The sequence below is a fragment of the Hirundo rustica genome, chromosome 3 (genome assembly GCF_015227805.2).
Source record: "Hirundo rustica isolate bHirRus1 chromosome 3, bHirRus1.pri.v3, whole genome shotgun sequence".
Taxonomy (NCBI): Eukaryota; Metazoa; Chordata; class Aves; order Passeriformes; family Hirundinidae; genus Hirundo; species Hirundo rustica.
Window position 1 is genome coordinate 110,741,779 of NC_053452.1, and position 15,889 is coordinate 110,757,667.

Consider the following 15,889-nt stretch of genomic DNA (forward strand, 5'->3'; position numbering starts at 1 on the left):
TACAGATGTGCTCGTTCAGGGTGACAGAGCCAAGGAAGGTGGGTCTCACACTCGTTAGGGATGCTCACATTCTGTTAGGATGTTAGTGACAGGAGATGCCTCTGCTGGTCTTGGAGCATCATTAAAATTCATAGCACCAGCAACTTCCCAACCGAACAAAAATATTCAGAAGCAAACTTCAGGTTTCTAAGTGAAAAAAAATTTACTCTCCCTTTCTCCTTGGGATTAAGTGGAGATTTCCCCATCTGCCTGCTAACCTATAGAGTAAAGCCCATATTTAGGACTGAGATGGATGCTTAGTCTCAATTATCTTAAATATTGTTGAATGCATAAAATATCTGAACATAAGCAGAAATTATGCTGAAGAAGGAAGTGTCTTTTAACATGAATACAAACTCTTGCTGGAGTGTAAGAAGCATGGGTCATGAGGCTCTGGGTATACAGTGAACATTTGATGTGGTTCTTCACGGAGTTGTGCTTTTTAATAAAATCTTCGTTTTCAACTCAGCCAACCTTTATTTTGCCTAACCCACTTTGGCTATTTCTGGTGGTGTTGTCTGGAACTTCACAAAGCAAAGGAACAGCTGTGCCATTCCAACTTCTCCCCGCTGTCCCCACCTTTGTTTGACCCTGTCATAGGCTGGCACTGTACAGAGTGCACAGGAGTGGAGAAAGGGGACAGGAAATTTGTGATGTTAGCTCATATGAAATCCTCCAGTTTCTCTCTACCATGGGCAGGGACACCTTCCATTAGACCAGGTTGCTCAGGACCCTGTCCAACCTGGCCTTGGACACTTACAAGGATGGGACATCCACAGCTTCTCTGGGCAGCCTGTGCCAGGGCCTCACCACCCTCACAGGGAAGAAATTCTTCTTAACAGCCAATCTAAACCTGCTCTCTTGCAGTTTGAAGCTATTTCCCCTTGTCTTGTTACTCCACATCCTTGTAAAAAGTCCCTCTCCATCGTTCTTATCAGCTCTTTTCAGGTGCTGGGAGGCCACAGTCATGTCACCCTGAATCTTCTCTTCTCCAGGCTGAACAATCGCAATTCTCCCAGTCTTTCCTTATAGCAGAGTTGCTCCAGGATTATCCCTCTGATAATCTCGATGCCCCACCTCTGGCCTCACTCCAACACCTCCACATCCTCCCTGTGCAGGTGCCCCAGTGCTGGATACAATTATCAGATGCTCCACAGAAGGAGTGACTCTGAATTTAACCTATAAATCAATTACAAAGGAACCAAAGATATTCAGACTCACTTTGCAATGCCCACAAAATGTTAGCAAGGAGAGGAGAATGGAATCAGAAAACAACACTTGTAAGTTTGCTAGACAACTATTTCCCCTTACAGGTGGCTTAATACTTGGGAAAGCTCACAAATAGAACTGAACAGGGAACAAAGCAGATTAACTTCCACAAGGAAATTCAGTTAGTGAGTTGTTGTTCTGGTTAGGAAAAAAAGATTAACTTTTTTTTTTTTTTTTCTGCATAAGATCCATGTAGAGATTGTTAAAGTTCATAATTGTGTGCTTATTATCTGATTTTATCTTGCAAATTGTTTTAAAATAGATTGAATAAATGGGAAATTTAAAGTATTTTTGCACTATTTTACCCCTAAAAAACCAAAAGAGAGAGTTTTAAGGGTATTGTAAATGTTTCCCTCTATGCAGAATGGATGCAACATTGTTTTCACTGAAACTTAATTTCTTAACCAAATATGAACAGATTCTTCAGAGTAGTTGTGGATGCTCCATCTCTGGAAGTGTTCAAGCCCAGGGTGGACAGAGCTGGAAACAACCTGGAATAGTTGAAGGTGTCCCTGCCCATGGCAGGGGGTTGGAACTGAATAATCTTTAAGGTCTCTTGCAACCCAAACCCTTATATGATTCTGTGATTGCCTTCCCTCCAAATTATTGGGTGTATAATGCCAACCCTTGTTGCACAATTAAGCTGTGTGAACTGAGGTAAATTCAGATCATTTCTGGAGTTATTGCAAAGCACTTCCTGGCTCTGCAAAAGCAAATTTAACACTGAGATTCGTGAAAGCAATGATGCTGTGGACAGTCACAAGATGTGATCATGCTGATTAGGGCATGAATAGTTCTGGACTTCACCGTCAATTTTACTGGATGAAATGAAGCTTTTTGAAAGAACAAAAAAACAAAAAACAAAACAAAATCAGATCAGCTGAATGTAATCTTTTTGGATTGCTAAACATCAATATAGATTTCACACTGGGTATGAGTAGAGTCAAGTGTTAAACAGGATTGCTTTCACTGTTGGACACTGGTTTTGCAACACAGGTGAGTCTCACAAACACTCAGAGACTGAGGATGGTAAAGTGGAGACAAATGCACCATGAGCTCATTGAGCACTGTTCATTTTTAATGGGTACCTGGTATTATTCTCCTCCATCCATGGGTCTAATTTGGTCTTAATAGAGACAGCCATAGCTCCTGCTGTATTCGACCTTTATGTGAAAGGATAAGAGGAGACAAAGACCAGACTTACAAGGTTAGAGAATCTAGTGATGCCCCATTACACTCCAATTAAAAAGTGCTAATAGTGACACTTGTAATCATTTGAAAATGAATGAAAAAAGGGCTGAGATGCATGTTTTTTTAAGAAATTTTTTTCTTGGCTATGAAAAAAGAGGCGTTTGAAAAAAAGAAAAACAAACTTATTTGAGGATACTAAAAATTAGATTCCATGATTGGGTTTTTTTCTTGTTTTGGTTTTTGCATGTGGAATGAAAGAGGGGAGGAGTTGGTGAATTGAAAAACTAGACTGCTGCACAAATTGCAAGACACTTAATCTAGCTGATTTTACAATCCAATATAGCAATTCACAAGCCACAAAATCCTCCCAAAAGATGTTTAAAATGCAAATTGCACAGATTTTATTTAATCTCATACTTTGGATACCTGAGGGCTTTTCTTCATCCCAGTCCTTTCCATTCTTTGATTATGCGCTGTGCTCAGGTAGGACAGCAAAAATTCTCCCACCAGCACCAAGGAAAAGTCACATATAAGGTCTGGCTTGTATTCTTCCATACAATCCCTCTCAGCCCCTGTTTCTCATGCATTTCTGAGTGTCTGCCTCCACAGTCTCCAAGCTGTGGACCATGGCCTTCCAATACTTTACCTTGGGTCCTAAAAACCAAAAATTATCAAAGCCACAGCTTCACACGTGGCATAGGCAGGAGAGCTAATTTGTTAGCCTTTACATGCTGACAAACATAAATTAAAGGAGATCAAAGAACTCATATTAAGCTACAATTAAATAATTTGTTTGATCTATCATTTTTTCTTAATTTTAGAGTCATATAGCCCTCAGCTCTGTGGCCCAGACCTCAAGTAACACTTCCCATCCCTTTGCTGTCATGGTACAGCTGCAAAATCCCCCAAGTTGCTGCCATCCCGTGGCTGATCCTGGAGCTGAGCTACTCCTGGGATCTGCCGCTCCTTCCAGACACAGGGAGAAGTTTGCTCAGCTACATCAGCAGCAGTGGCAGCTGAATGAGGTGATTTTGTGATTGTGAACTCCCACTTCCCCCATGTGAGCAGCAAAGCAGGGACTGCTGCCAGCACATGGGAGGGAAAGGAAGGCGCAGATCAGAGAATGTTCCAGCTTTGGAGGACGTGTGTGACTGTTCCCAGGGGCAGATCCTGGGGCATTGGCTGTTCCTCACTCCCTCTGCAGCCACCTCACTACAGAGTCGTTCCCAGGGTTGCCAGTCTCAGGTGACTGTGGCTTTACTATTTCTAACCAAGGAAGTCCTACCTATTAAGCTTGAGCCAGATCAGGAGTATATTATCTGCAGCACAAAAGGAAGGCCAAGCAAAATATTTCAGCTAAACATGGTGTTCTTAACTCCTCAAGGTTCAGCTTCTGGGTCTGCTTCCCCAGTCCTGGAGTCCAAGATAAGTCCTTCTTCTACTCTGAGAATTAATAGGACTGAAGTAAGTAATTACTGAAAATTCTCTCCCTCAGGAGATCAAAGTGCTCTAGTCATTTGCAATTGGCTTGAGGAGAGACATCAGTATTAAATGCAAGCTCATCTCCATAGTGCTAAAGACTTCCTCTAGCCAAGATACTAGATGGAAAAAGAAAAACACAGAAAGAGGAATGAAAATTTAAAATCTAAGCCCATCTTTGGAGACTATGAACTCACAGAGGCTCAGAATGAGATCAGTTAAGAGGCAATAAAGTCCAGCTCAAGGGATGGACAGGTCAACTGCAATTGGGCATAAGGTGCTGGTAAACTGGGAGCCGAAAGAGAAAAACTATTTTCTAAAAGAATGTAGATATTTTCTATGAATATGTATGGATGCTTTGACTATTGTATTCTGATTATAGTGAGAAATAATGTTAGCCCAGTGCTGAATTTATACAAATGTTACTTTGCTTCACAAGTTTAAGAATACAGGGACCTTGGTATGGGAAAGCTCAGCCCCTGTCAACAATGATAATTTCAAGACCTATCTAATTCTGCAATAACATCTCATGGCTGGTGTTGTGTGCTGGCTTGAAGGCAAAACCAGCGAGAGACTTCAAGTCAGAAAAAAAAAAAAAAAAAAAAAAAAACCAATTTAATAGGAGAGAAAAAAAAAGGTAAAATAAAATAAAACACATGCAATAGTACAAAACATCACTGACAGAGTCAGAATACAACCTGAAACCGCGGTGGTAGCAGTCCAGATGAAGTGGTCTTGTTGAAGCAGTGTTCCTGCAGAAAGGTCAGGTGGCTCTTGTCCTCTGGGAATCCAGTGGGTAAGGCTGCCTGTGCTGTCCCAAATCCCAGATTATATCCAGGTGGGAATGCTTGGCTCCTCCCCCTGGGTGGAGCATCTCACAATGGGCTGATATCATTTTATCAGTCTTGTAATGGGTCCTTGATTGCCCATTAAACAGGGATAGCTCCTGGAGGGAGTTATCTATGAGTCATGCAGCAGAGCATTGATGGGCCATTAACAGAAGATAGTCTGGAGGGATGGGGGCAAGGGAAACAGTGCACAACTTAGTTTCAACATTTCATGAAGATGGTGATAGAATACGTACATTGGGCACATCTTACATTGTAACCCAGGACATGCTGGAATTCTGGAAATTTAGATTTTAAGATTTTAGTATTTACTAATATGAGTGAAGCAATATGGAGGATTTGAGGCATTGTCTAAGTCCTTCTTCACCTTCTTCTTTCTTCTTCTTCATGGGTTTGAGTGGTTTTCTGTAACTGGGTGAAAAAGGTCCACATTGCAGGCCTTGGGTGGTCATTATTGGGTCAGAAATATAAATAATATAGGTGTCACCCTGTTATTGGGTAATTAGCACTTAAATAATCTTGGAAAGAGTTAGAGGTACTCCATTTTACCTTCATTTTCTAACTTGCTAGTTAGAGCTCATAGCTCGTGAGTCTGTAAATAGATAAGAGTTAATAAACATCCATGTCCGAACACAAACTGTGATTCCCGTGTATTAATCCTGACCTTGGCAGAGAAAAAGAAGCCAGAACCATCACAGGCTGGATTTTGGCCGCAATTGTTTGTTTTCCATAAAGTGAGAGAGACAGAGCACTGCACCATGCTCAGAATATCCCTGGGCTTCTGACTGGGAAGCTTGGGAATAGAACTATCAGAAAGAAAAAAAACAACTCAGCTGAGCAGAAGGGTAGCCTCTGGTTTGAAGGGAAATTATGGAGAACAAATTGGGAAGGTGTTTACTGGGGACATTGCACAATGTTTTAGAAAGAAAAATAAGGTATGAATGGGATGATGTGAAGAAAAAAAAAAAAACCAACAAAAAAACCCCTCACAAAACAAAAAACCAACCAAAAAAACCCCAACAACAACAAAAAAGGAAGGCTCAAGGCTCACATGTTCAGCAAAGGAGTGAAGGAAATACCTACAGCTATTAGTCCGTGAAAAACAGGAGCACGGCTGCACATCCAGCCTCAGGCCAAGTCAATATGGTTGAAGTAGTGTTTGAGATCATATTAGCCTTATGAAGCATTATATGTGTGTGTGTGTGTGTGTGTGTGTGTGTGTGTGTGTGTATATATATATATATATATATAAAAATACAAAACAACCCAATATCTCATAACATCAAATCATAAAATCATAGAATGGTTTGGGTTGAGAGAGACCTTTAACATCTAATTTCAACCCACCTGCCATGGGCAGGGACACCTTCCACTATCCCAGGTTGCTCCGAGCTGCATCCAGCCTGGCCTTGAGAACTTCCAGGATCTGGGCGTCCACAGTGTCTCTGTGCCATTGCCTCACCATCCCCATAATTAAAAATTCTTATTATTAGTGGGACTTAGATTATAGTGGGAAACTGTGCAATAACCTCCAAAAGAACTTTCCAAGGTGAGAGTAGCACTGTTACGTGTGCTGACTGAGGAGGAGAAGGATTGTCATGTAGTCTGTTGCAGCAAGGCAGTGGTCAGAGAGCTGTGACCTTCCTGGAGGAGTGCCCTTAGAGGGATGTCCCAGAGGCACAGGCATGTCTGCTGCCGCTGAGTGATTTCAAGCTCTTCAGTGAAATCAGCTCTTCGGGGTGGCCCTGAAGGAAGAGGCAGAGCCTTCGTATGGAGTTCCACAGGAGGCTTCATCCTGCTTCTTATTCTTCGGGGTCCAGCGACAAAGAGAAAGAGAGTCAGAAGGAACATGGGTTTATATGGGAAAGGCAGGGGGTGAGGTAGCACACCAGGGCAAATCATCTGAGGGCTCAGGGGAGGAGCAAAAGAGAAGGGCCAATGGGGTACAAAAGATTTACATAGTTGCTGCAAAGCCTGTTGGAGGTAACACATTTTCTCACCATGACAAGAGAGACATCTGTCACAGTTTGTCCCTTAAGGGGATTGCAATATGCTCAAACCTAAGGGCTGCTTTCTCTTCAGGAGTGTGTGTTTATATTACTGTTTGTCTTAACTGCTCTGTCTCCAGGGGAGCATGTCTACATTACTGTCTGGCTAAAGGTCTCCACATAGTCAAAGCTGAGATACGGTGCTTGTAATTGTGTAATTTTAATGTAGATTTCTTTACAAGCCCAGAGTGCAGCTCCACTGAGCATAGGTGTCTGAGAGGTTTGGGGTTACCCTCCCTGGCCTGGGGATGACATCCCAAAATGCACAGGTCTCCTGTAGGTTCAACGTCGTGTCTGCCAAATGTGTCTGGATACCCCAGTGCATCTCAAAGGTCATGAGATTCCTTTGTGTCTGTGACTGACATGAGCCCTGATGTGCCACTTCATTCCTGACTTCTGAAACACGTGTAGGCTATAAAAGGCTTTATTTTCTGGAATGAGATATTTAGAGAGTTTGACGGGCTCTGTGGGGAGGGTTCAGTCTCAACTTCAGACAGCACAATACAAGAGTCTGCATGGAAATATCTACATGGAAACCAAGTATCTAAGAAAGCTGAGAGGGTAAGAGAGCAGCAGAGCTTGGAGGGTAATTCCAAGCCAATCAGTCACCAGGTGCCTAGTTTAGGGGGATCTGAGTCACTGTTCCAAAATGAGGAGTGGTGGTGATGTGTTTATGTATTACATCTTTGGTTTTGACAAAGTTGTTTCCCCTAGAGAATCCTTCTGCTTTTCTTTCTTATTAGGCAAATGGTGTTTTTCTATCCTACACCTCCTCAGTAGGAGTTGTTTGTGTGGTTTTTTTTTTGGGTTTTTTTTTTTTTTTTTTTTTTTTTTTTTTTTGTTTTGTTTTGTTTTGTTTTGGTTTGGTTTGGTTTGGTTTGGTTTGGTTTGGTTTTTTTAATAGGTGAACAGATGTTGGTGGGAGTGTCTCAAATATACACTTAAAAATGTGCACTTGAAAATGAGGTCTGAAAAGGCCTAAAATTTTTAATAATTTCGGAAAAATAAAAGACCTAGCTTCACAAGGAATATTTTGCAAGATGCTGTGAGGACAAATACTACTGCAAAGCTGGAAGGTGGCCAGGAGAACACAGTAAGTCAGAAAGAAGAGAAAGTAAATGAGGGAATAAAAATAAGGCACAAGAGAAGACAGCTGATAGAAACACAGAAAACCAGGCAAAGCACAAACACAGACTTGAGAAAAGATGTAGAAACTGTAGAAGACACCTACAAAGATGGTGAGAAAAAGAGCAAACCCCAAATCTGGTGTGCTGTAGCACCAGCTGGTTGCATGGGATGCTGAAGGAGAGGGCAGATTAAACAAAATTCTACTTTTGATATTAAAACTGTCTTAAAAATACATGTCTTCTCCTTCTGCTCCCACATATATCACACATATTCCCACCTCCTCTGTTACACTACTTGGAGAACTTCATTCTGCTTCCCTTCTCATTTTAAAGGGCTCTATTTCACTTCTATGCACCTTGCAGTTCTGTGCTTCTGGTTACAGAGCAGCCTCATGAAGAGTGATAGTGTGACAACCTTGACCTGCAGAGCAGGAGGGGAAGAAAACCACTGCCTGTACAGAAGGCCAGGGGCCGTGATAGTTGCTACAGCTTTGCCATCAGAGCCAACAGATCCGAAAGTTCTTCCTGACACAGCAACTCTTTGGTTACCCTGTTCTGTTTCTCTTTTCCCAAAGCTGTTCCCACTGAGGAAAAGCTTGTGGTCCCAAAATCTGGGCTAATTCTGATTCCTCACAGCAGCCCTCATTGTAATGCATGCCAGGTCAGTAGACATGGTCATTCCAGAAAAATAAAATAATGGAATTTAATTTTAAATGTTTGGTTTCCTTTTTTTTAATCCTGTCCTTACCAGGTAGACTGTTGGTTAGAATTCCACAGAGAAAACAGAAGTACATCTAGAACAGCTGCTGTTTGAAGGGATGTGATTTCAGCCACTGTGTGTTCTTCTCAGATGTGGGCAAAGACACATTAAAAAAGGCTTTATCATGGAACAGTACATGATGAAATCTCAATGCTGCACCCACAGCTTGGCAGACCCAGACCTGGGGTGTTCTTTATATGGGTTGTTCTCCAGAGGATAATGTCCAGTGCCATCAGTGTCACCAGTAAAAGGATAAAAGGAGGACAGATGCTCTCCTTTTATTGTAGCCATTACTCTGTAGCCTGCAGCTCGGAAACCACTGGGACATCACATTCCCATGAATTCAGTGAGGCACAATTCAGAACAGGGTTAATTCAAATGCAGCCCACCAACAGAAGCTTGGCAATGACCCTGTTTTAGGAAAGCTAAAACTGTCAAGAGGATCATCAAGAAAATGAAGCCAGCAGCATAAGGGACAACACCTTGAGAAGAGGCAGTGACAAAGTGAATAAATAAGGTACTATCAGTTTTGATCACATTTTGATATTGCTTTTCTTCATGAAACAAGATGAATGTTCAAGATTCTGTTGAAATGTGAGGAAGCTAATGATGTCAGGGTTCAAGGAGTTTCCAGACAATCCTTTTAGTCACATTGTTTAGTTTTAGACAGTCCTGCATGGAGCAGGGATTTGGACCTGATGATCCTTGGGTCCCCTCTGACTTGACATACTCCAAATCCTTGCACTCTTACTAATGATGCCAATGATCAGAATGTACTGAGAGGTTCTCTCCCCTGAGACAGTAAAATTTTTAATGCCTTTGTGTCTTCCTAGTGTCAAGACTTTTACAGGCTTTGGCCTCTGCAAAATGCCCCATCAAAGAGCAATCCAGGGTAAGTGATGAAACACAAGGAGAAGGATTAATATTGCACTGAGAAACAGTGTATGTGTTTTACAGAAACAGATGGCAGGTAGAAGTATCTGTCAGGTCATTTTGACCTAGATGAGTGTGATTCCCCAAAAAGCAAATAAACTGAAAGTATTACTTGTTTCTTATGGCCTACACTTAATTATGTAGTTAGAGCTGGTGCCATAATTAGAGCAGAGACCAGCTCTGCACCAGCCCTGGAGCTCACACTGCAGAAGAAGATGAAGCTTCTTCAGAGAGCTGTGTGGATCAGGACACAAAGGTTCCAAGAGCAGAAGTTCAGCCAGAAAACAAGAAAAAATATAAGGGGAAGGGAAACAAAGGCATAAATGTTTGGATGCATTGGGGAAAATAGCAGAGATTAGAACAAATGCTGAAGCTTGATGGCCTATGACAGAAAATCAAAGGAGCTTTGTTTGTTGCCTGTGGTTGAAAGCTTATAGCAGTGGACAATTTTGTCCTTCTATGTCCTCCTACAAGTACAAACACCTATTTCATCCATAAGAGGAATTAAACAGTCTACCAAAGCTGAAAGACTTAAAGAAAGCACTCACAGAAAGGAATTACTTTAAGGGTCTGCTGCTTTTTGGGTTGGGTTTGTTTGTTTGTTTTTGTTTTAAATTGGTTTTGTTTGTTTGTTTGCTTTTTTGTTTTGCTTTGGTTTTATTTTTTGTTTTAACAACAGTTGTGAATTGGAGGACAAAGGGGGATTTTTTTATTTTTCTGGAATTCTTTCTTGAAGCAGTGCTTTGAAATATTTGATTTGACTCAGAAAACACCCAAAGCAGAATGTTTGGGCATGGATTTTAGGGTTTTCAGGATCTGTGAGGATGTCTGGTGTTGCACATGGTTACAGTGCCTTGTGTTAATCACTGAAAGCAGGTGCATGATTATTTATCCTCCACGTGCTGGAGTCAGACTCTGTGCACTGTGTGTCCCAGTACTGAAGGGAAATGCACACACTTGTAAATGTCCTGCATATTTTATTTCTCTGGGACATACCACACCTGCCAAAAAAAAAAAAAAAAAAAATATATATATATATAAGCCTCACAGGTTATGCACAGGCAAGAGGATTGAGTCCTGGTGGCCTTTGGGATAATTCTATAACAAAATCATTGAGAGAACCTTGACAAACACTGGGAGCAAGGTTCTCCCTGCCTCACGGGTAAGCAGATGTGCTCCTGTATTCACATACTGCCCTGAATATGGTGAATCCAAGGCAGAGTTAACTATGGTTAGAGCTAATCATAAAACCCTATTTGAATCTAGTGCATGATCATAACACCAGAACAGTTAGAAATTCAATTGTGAAACTACTGCATGGCTGTAGAGCCTAAAACTCTTCTGGCTTTCCACGAAAAGCTTGGTTTTGCTTGCTCTTCTTAGGAAATGGCAAATCTGGTCCTACTTTTTTGGTCCTCTGTCCTTCATTAAGATTATGCGCCTGAGCAGTGTGGTTTTTTAATGAAGCTGTTGTGACATATGCAAACCTGTTCCATGGTGCAAACTCCACATAAGACCCTGCATGAGAAAAGGGACTGTGCAGGAACAAATCATGGGCAGGAAAGTAAAATAAGGTTTAATCTGGCAGCAAATTGGGAAGTTGATGCATTTTGCTCATTAAAACACCTTTAATGCATTGGATGGGATCTCTTGCGGAGAATACTGCTCCTGTACATTAATTATAAGTGCCTTGTGGGAGCCGTAAGAGCGGCTTTGTTTGGTGTTACCTTGGTGTCTGACACCTTGCTGACACCACCAATCTGTTACAAGGAGTTTGCTGTGGAACTTTAAAGCACTCTCTGCTCTAAGTGGGGTGTGATCAGAGTTGTAAGGTAAACTAAACTGCTGTAGTAAATAAAAATCCTCACTCCTCCCAAACTGTGGTAACCTCAAAATTTGCTGACTTCACTGACTTTTAGAAATTCTTGAATCTTCTGCTGTGATTCACTGTGGTTTTGCATTAAGGGATGAAGCTCCACACATTCCAACAGACTCCAGGTTTAGTAGCTTTAAAGACCACTGAATTTAAATAGAATTATCATCTCTGAGAAATCTGATATTTTTTTAATAATTTTGACTCTTTTCAACCTCTGCAGTGGGATGAGGTGAATCCCAGTTTCTATTTCTCTCCACTGGCTACAAATAAAAACAGGTGAGGTACTATCTTAAAAAGAGGCATCTAAAATATGAAACACATAAAATTAAATCAAACCCTTCTATTGTAGCTGAGCATTTTATTTCCATTTAAACATTCTTACTTTGAGAGGCTTAGGAGTTTATTAATCATTCATCATTTGGGAGGTTCAACAAACAGAAATTCCACCTAAATTTTCTCCTTACAGAGAGTATAAAAGAGTATTGCCACTCTTTTAGGTTTAGAGGAAAGCTTTTACTGCGTTTAAAATAAATACGTAAACATTGCACAGTGGTTATCTTGTTCTTTATAGAGATCTGCCCCTGTAATGATAGATAAATATTTACAGTTATTTTTATATTTTAGACTTTTAGCTGACAGAAAGAATCATTAGAGTGTTATTTAGCAGCAAGGACTTCAGCAGTGTATCCTTGAGCAGTGGAAAAGCACTGCAGAGCTGAATATTCACTGAGATTCACCCATTTTATTTCAATGCATTTTATTTGGATGAATGTGGTATAATTTTATATGGAGTCCCCTCTAAAGCTCATAAAACTCTATGGATTAAAAGAATCTATTCAAAACATTTAAATGTCTCCCTTGATCTCTGATGTGTACAATTGTAAGTGCCACAGTTCTGATGATAAAATTCCCAGTAATTTATATAAATAGCAGGACTATTTATATATTTTAGTGGTGAATTTTTTGAGGATTACATTTGATCTCCATGGATGCACATATTCATAGCTCATGAATTCTGAATAAGAGCAAATTCTGATAGAGTCCATATCAAGCTGTACTTGGGATCAGCTTACAGTACAAGAGCTGCATGTCTAAAAGTTCTTTTACATTTTATGCTCAAATTACAGTTTGGAAAGTTTTATTCTCTTTCTTGTTTTATTCTATACTTTATTCTATGACCTTCCCAAACTCCATTAGCTCCCTGGGCTAAACCTTTGTGAAGCATTGTTTTACTTTCCTTGTTTCTGGCAGCATTTCCAACTATAAATAAGAAATAACAGAGTAAAAATCCAGAAATATTATTTTTATATGTAGATATTTAATCAAGGCTGATAACAGGAACCTTGGTGCTTCTCAAATCCCCCAAATAAGTTTGGAAATCTGGAGTGATTAACAACCTCGATTAGGGCCATCAATATTGTTTTTCTTTTGCATGTTGTTTAAGTCATTAAAAGAGTTCCCCAGAAACCACTGAACTTGTGAGTTGGCAAGTTTGGGAGGCAATAAAACTGATTGCTAATCAGGATTCTTCTCAATGCTATTTATCATCCTTCTGTCCAAAGAACACTGTTAACTTCCAGCACTCCCTTGTGTAAGTCCTTGTACAAATATTTAAAAAGAAAGTGTAGTCCTAGAAATACTCAAATATTTCATGGAGACAAGGTCCAACAGTGACACTACAGAAGAAAAAAGATGGACAAAGTGATTAGGGAATTAAGTTATTCTAGAACAATTCTAATAATTTTAAAACATATTTTTACAGAATAAATGTTTTTAGTAGAAGGTTGTTATATGACCTTCCATTGAACCTTGGAAAAGACATTACATTTTCTACCTCATTATCTATAAAATGGAGATTTAGCAAATCTTGACAGTTTTGGGAACTAAAAACCCCAATTTTCACTGACCTTTACCGGCTATAAAAATGCATATTCATGTTTGTATGCATTTAGATCAACAATTAACTTGTCAAATAGCAGTGATTACCCAGAGGATGGTTTTGGAGGCAGGTCCTCACACTGGCAGTGATTTCATTCTAGCATGTACCAATCCCAGTTAAGAGTAGTCATGAAATTGAAAAGTTGTTCTATGGCAAGCAAACTGTTATATGATAGTAAATAAACAAAGCAATTATTTTTAATAACAGTAGTCATATATGCAGATATTTTAAGATAATTATACTTTATGAGTGTCCTGAACTTAATAATAATTTCAGTGTATTTCTTTGTATAGTACTGCAGTATAATATACATCTAATTTTTAAAAAGGTAGTAAGTAAATACAAGTAGTAGAAGTTATTTTCCTAGGTATCTTGTTCTGTCAAACAAGCAATGAAATCTAAGATGTGATCCAGCTTACCTGATACAGATGCCTACAGTTGATTCTTGGCTGTGCCCAGACACCCACAAAAAGAAGACTGTTATGATGAGAAGGCAGTTTACTTATTTTATCTGATATTTCTGCCTGTGATATCTCTAAGAATCTGCAGGATTTTACAATTTCGTCTTGCTTTGCACATCAATCTGCTGCAGTGTTGTGGCCACACAGGCTTTTTCACTGCTGCAGTTCCAGTTTGGAAATTTTTTAAAAAAAAAAATAAAAAAATAAATAGAGGCAAACTGAATTTATTGTAATTATTGGGTGGTAGTGACCTGTAAGTCCTTGGTTAAAAAGCTTGCACAGCACTGCTGCAATTATAGTATGTTCATAACCTTCCTATAAAGGGAGTCCCATGTAGGAGGCTTTGCCTCAGTGGGTATTTGTTTTTACAGTAGGTAGCAATGGCAAATAAGTGCTTTTGGGGAGTGTAAGGAATAATTTACACGTAATTTTTCAGCCTCTGCATTTCCTATCCAAGGGAAATGCCACAAACACTACCTCCAAGAGCTGCTGCCCCTGTGAGCCTTGCCAGCTAACATTAGTCATGGTTAGCAGCACTCGAGTGGTTTGCAGAACACAATTACATTTGGAAAAATAAATCTGCATTTCTAATAATTGTTTATATGGGATTGAAATGAAACAGCAGAGAAAAGTGTTTGTAAATAGAACAGACTGGTGAAAAGAGCCACATTACTCTTCATCCTTTTCCTAGGGGAAAAGGATGAAGCTGTGATAACTTATTTTCTTGCCTGTCAGACTGCCCTGAGCTGAAATAGTTCAGGATTCCAAGGAGTGAACCATATCCCATGAGTGAGGTGGCAGATGGTGCCACAGGAGCTGGGGTTTCATGGTGTCACAGCCTCATCCATGCTGGGGTTTTGCAAGCTCCTGCCACTGAGGTCTGACCCTGTTTTTTACAGGGCTGTTGGAGTCTAAATAGATGCAGAAAAAGATGGAAATACAGGGGAGGGAAAAAAAAAAAATAAAAGAGAAAAAAGAGCCATGTTCAAATGATCTTGTATTCTGAAATATGTGAAACATTACACTTCCTCTCCTGTGGTGTGCAGAGAGCAGGATACAGCCCATGGAGCACCTTGGTTCACTTGTCATTTCTGGGGGAAGGAGCAGTAATTCTGACTGAGATCCCATTGCAGACAACCTGGATTCCCACTGCTTACTTCATGAGTGGGCATGGATAAAATTCCTCCCAATTATTCCTCCCAATTCCCTAGTATTAAGGGACATGGTTTACTTTTAGCCACTAATACTGACTTTTTCTAGGGCATGGATCAAAACTGAGATAATTCTACCATCACAAATGAATGGGTTCATTGAAATGATGTCTGGTACATCCTCAGTGATAAAATCCCAGTCAGGTGGAAGGGGTTTTTGTTTGGTTTTGTTTTTTTGTTTGTTTGTGTGTGTGTTGTCCTTAATAAAAATGGTGCAGGAATTCACATTCTCTTTAGAAAAATACTAAATCCACTGAGACATCTCTACATCACATACAATACCGCTAAGTGGAGTGCATGTGGTTGAAATCTTTCCTCCAATGATTTCCAATTCCTGAAGTTAATTAAATACAGCTTGTATAATGATTGCTAATAACGCAGTGATCGCATTCCAGCATCACATTTCATGAATATGCTGTTCATATCTTCTCTATTTCCATGATAATGAATGATGAACAGCTCAAAAAATAGGTTTATGGCAATATCACTTGTCTTTATTAGTCATCCTAAACCATGTTAAATTCAGTGGGTTTTTTTGATACAGTGGAAACTGTCTTTTCAAAAAACACTTTGCTCCAACACTCCTTTACTTTACAGCAAGTGATTCTGAGAAAGGGAAAGGGAAAGGGAAAGGGAAAGGGAAAGGGAAAGGGAAAGGGAAAGGGAAAGGGAAAGGGAAAGGGAAAGGGAAAGGGAAAGGGAAAGGGA

General features: G+C 40.0%; 1 long non-coding RNA gene across 1 annotated transcript in view; it reads right to left on the reverse strand.

The window, feature by feature from the left end:
• Positions 1-14,057, reverse strand: part of LOC120751106 (uncharacterized) — a 41,405-nt gene extending 27,348 nt beyond the window's left edge. The window contains exon 1 of the long non-coding RNA XR_005700270.1: positions 13,929-14,057. This is a non-coding gene — a long non-coding RNA (uncharacterized LOC120751106). The remainder of the gene's footprint in view (positions 1-13,928) is intronic.
• Between the last annotated feature and the right edge of the window lie 1,832 nt (positions 14,058-15,889).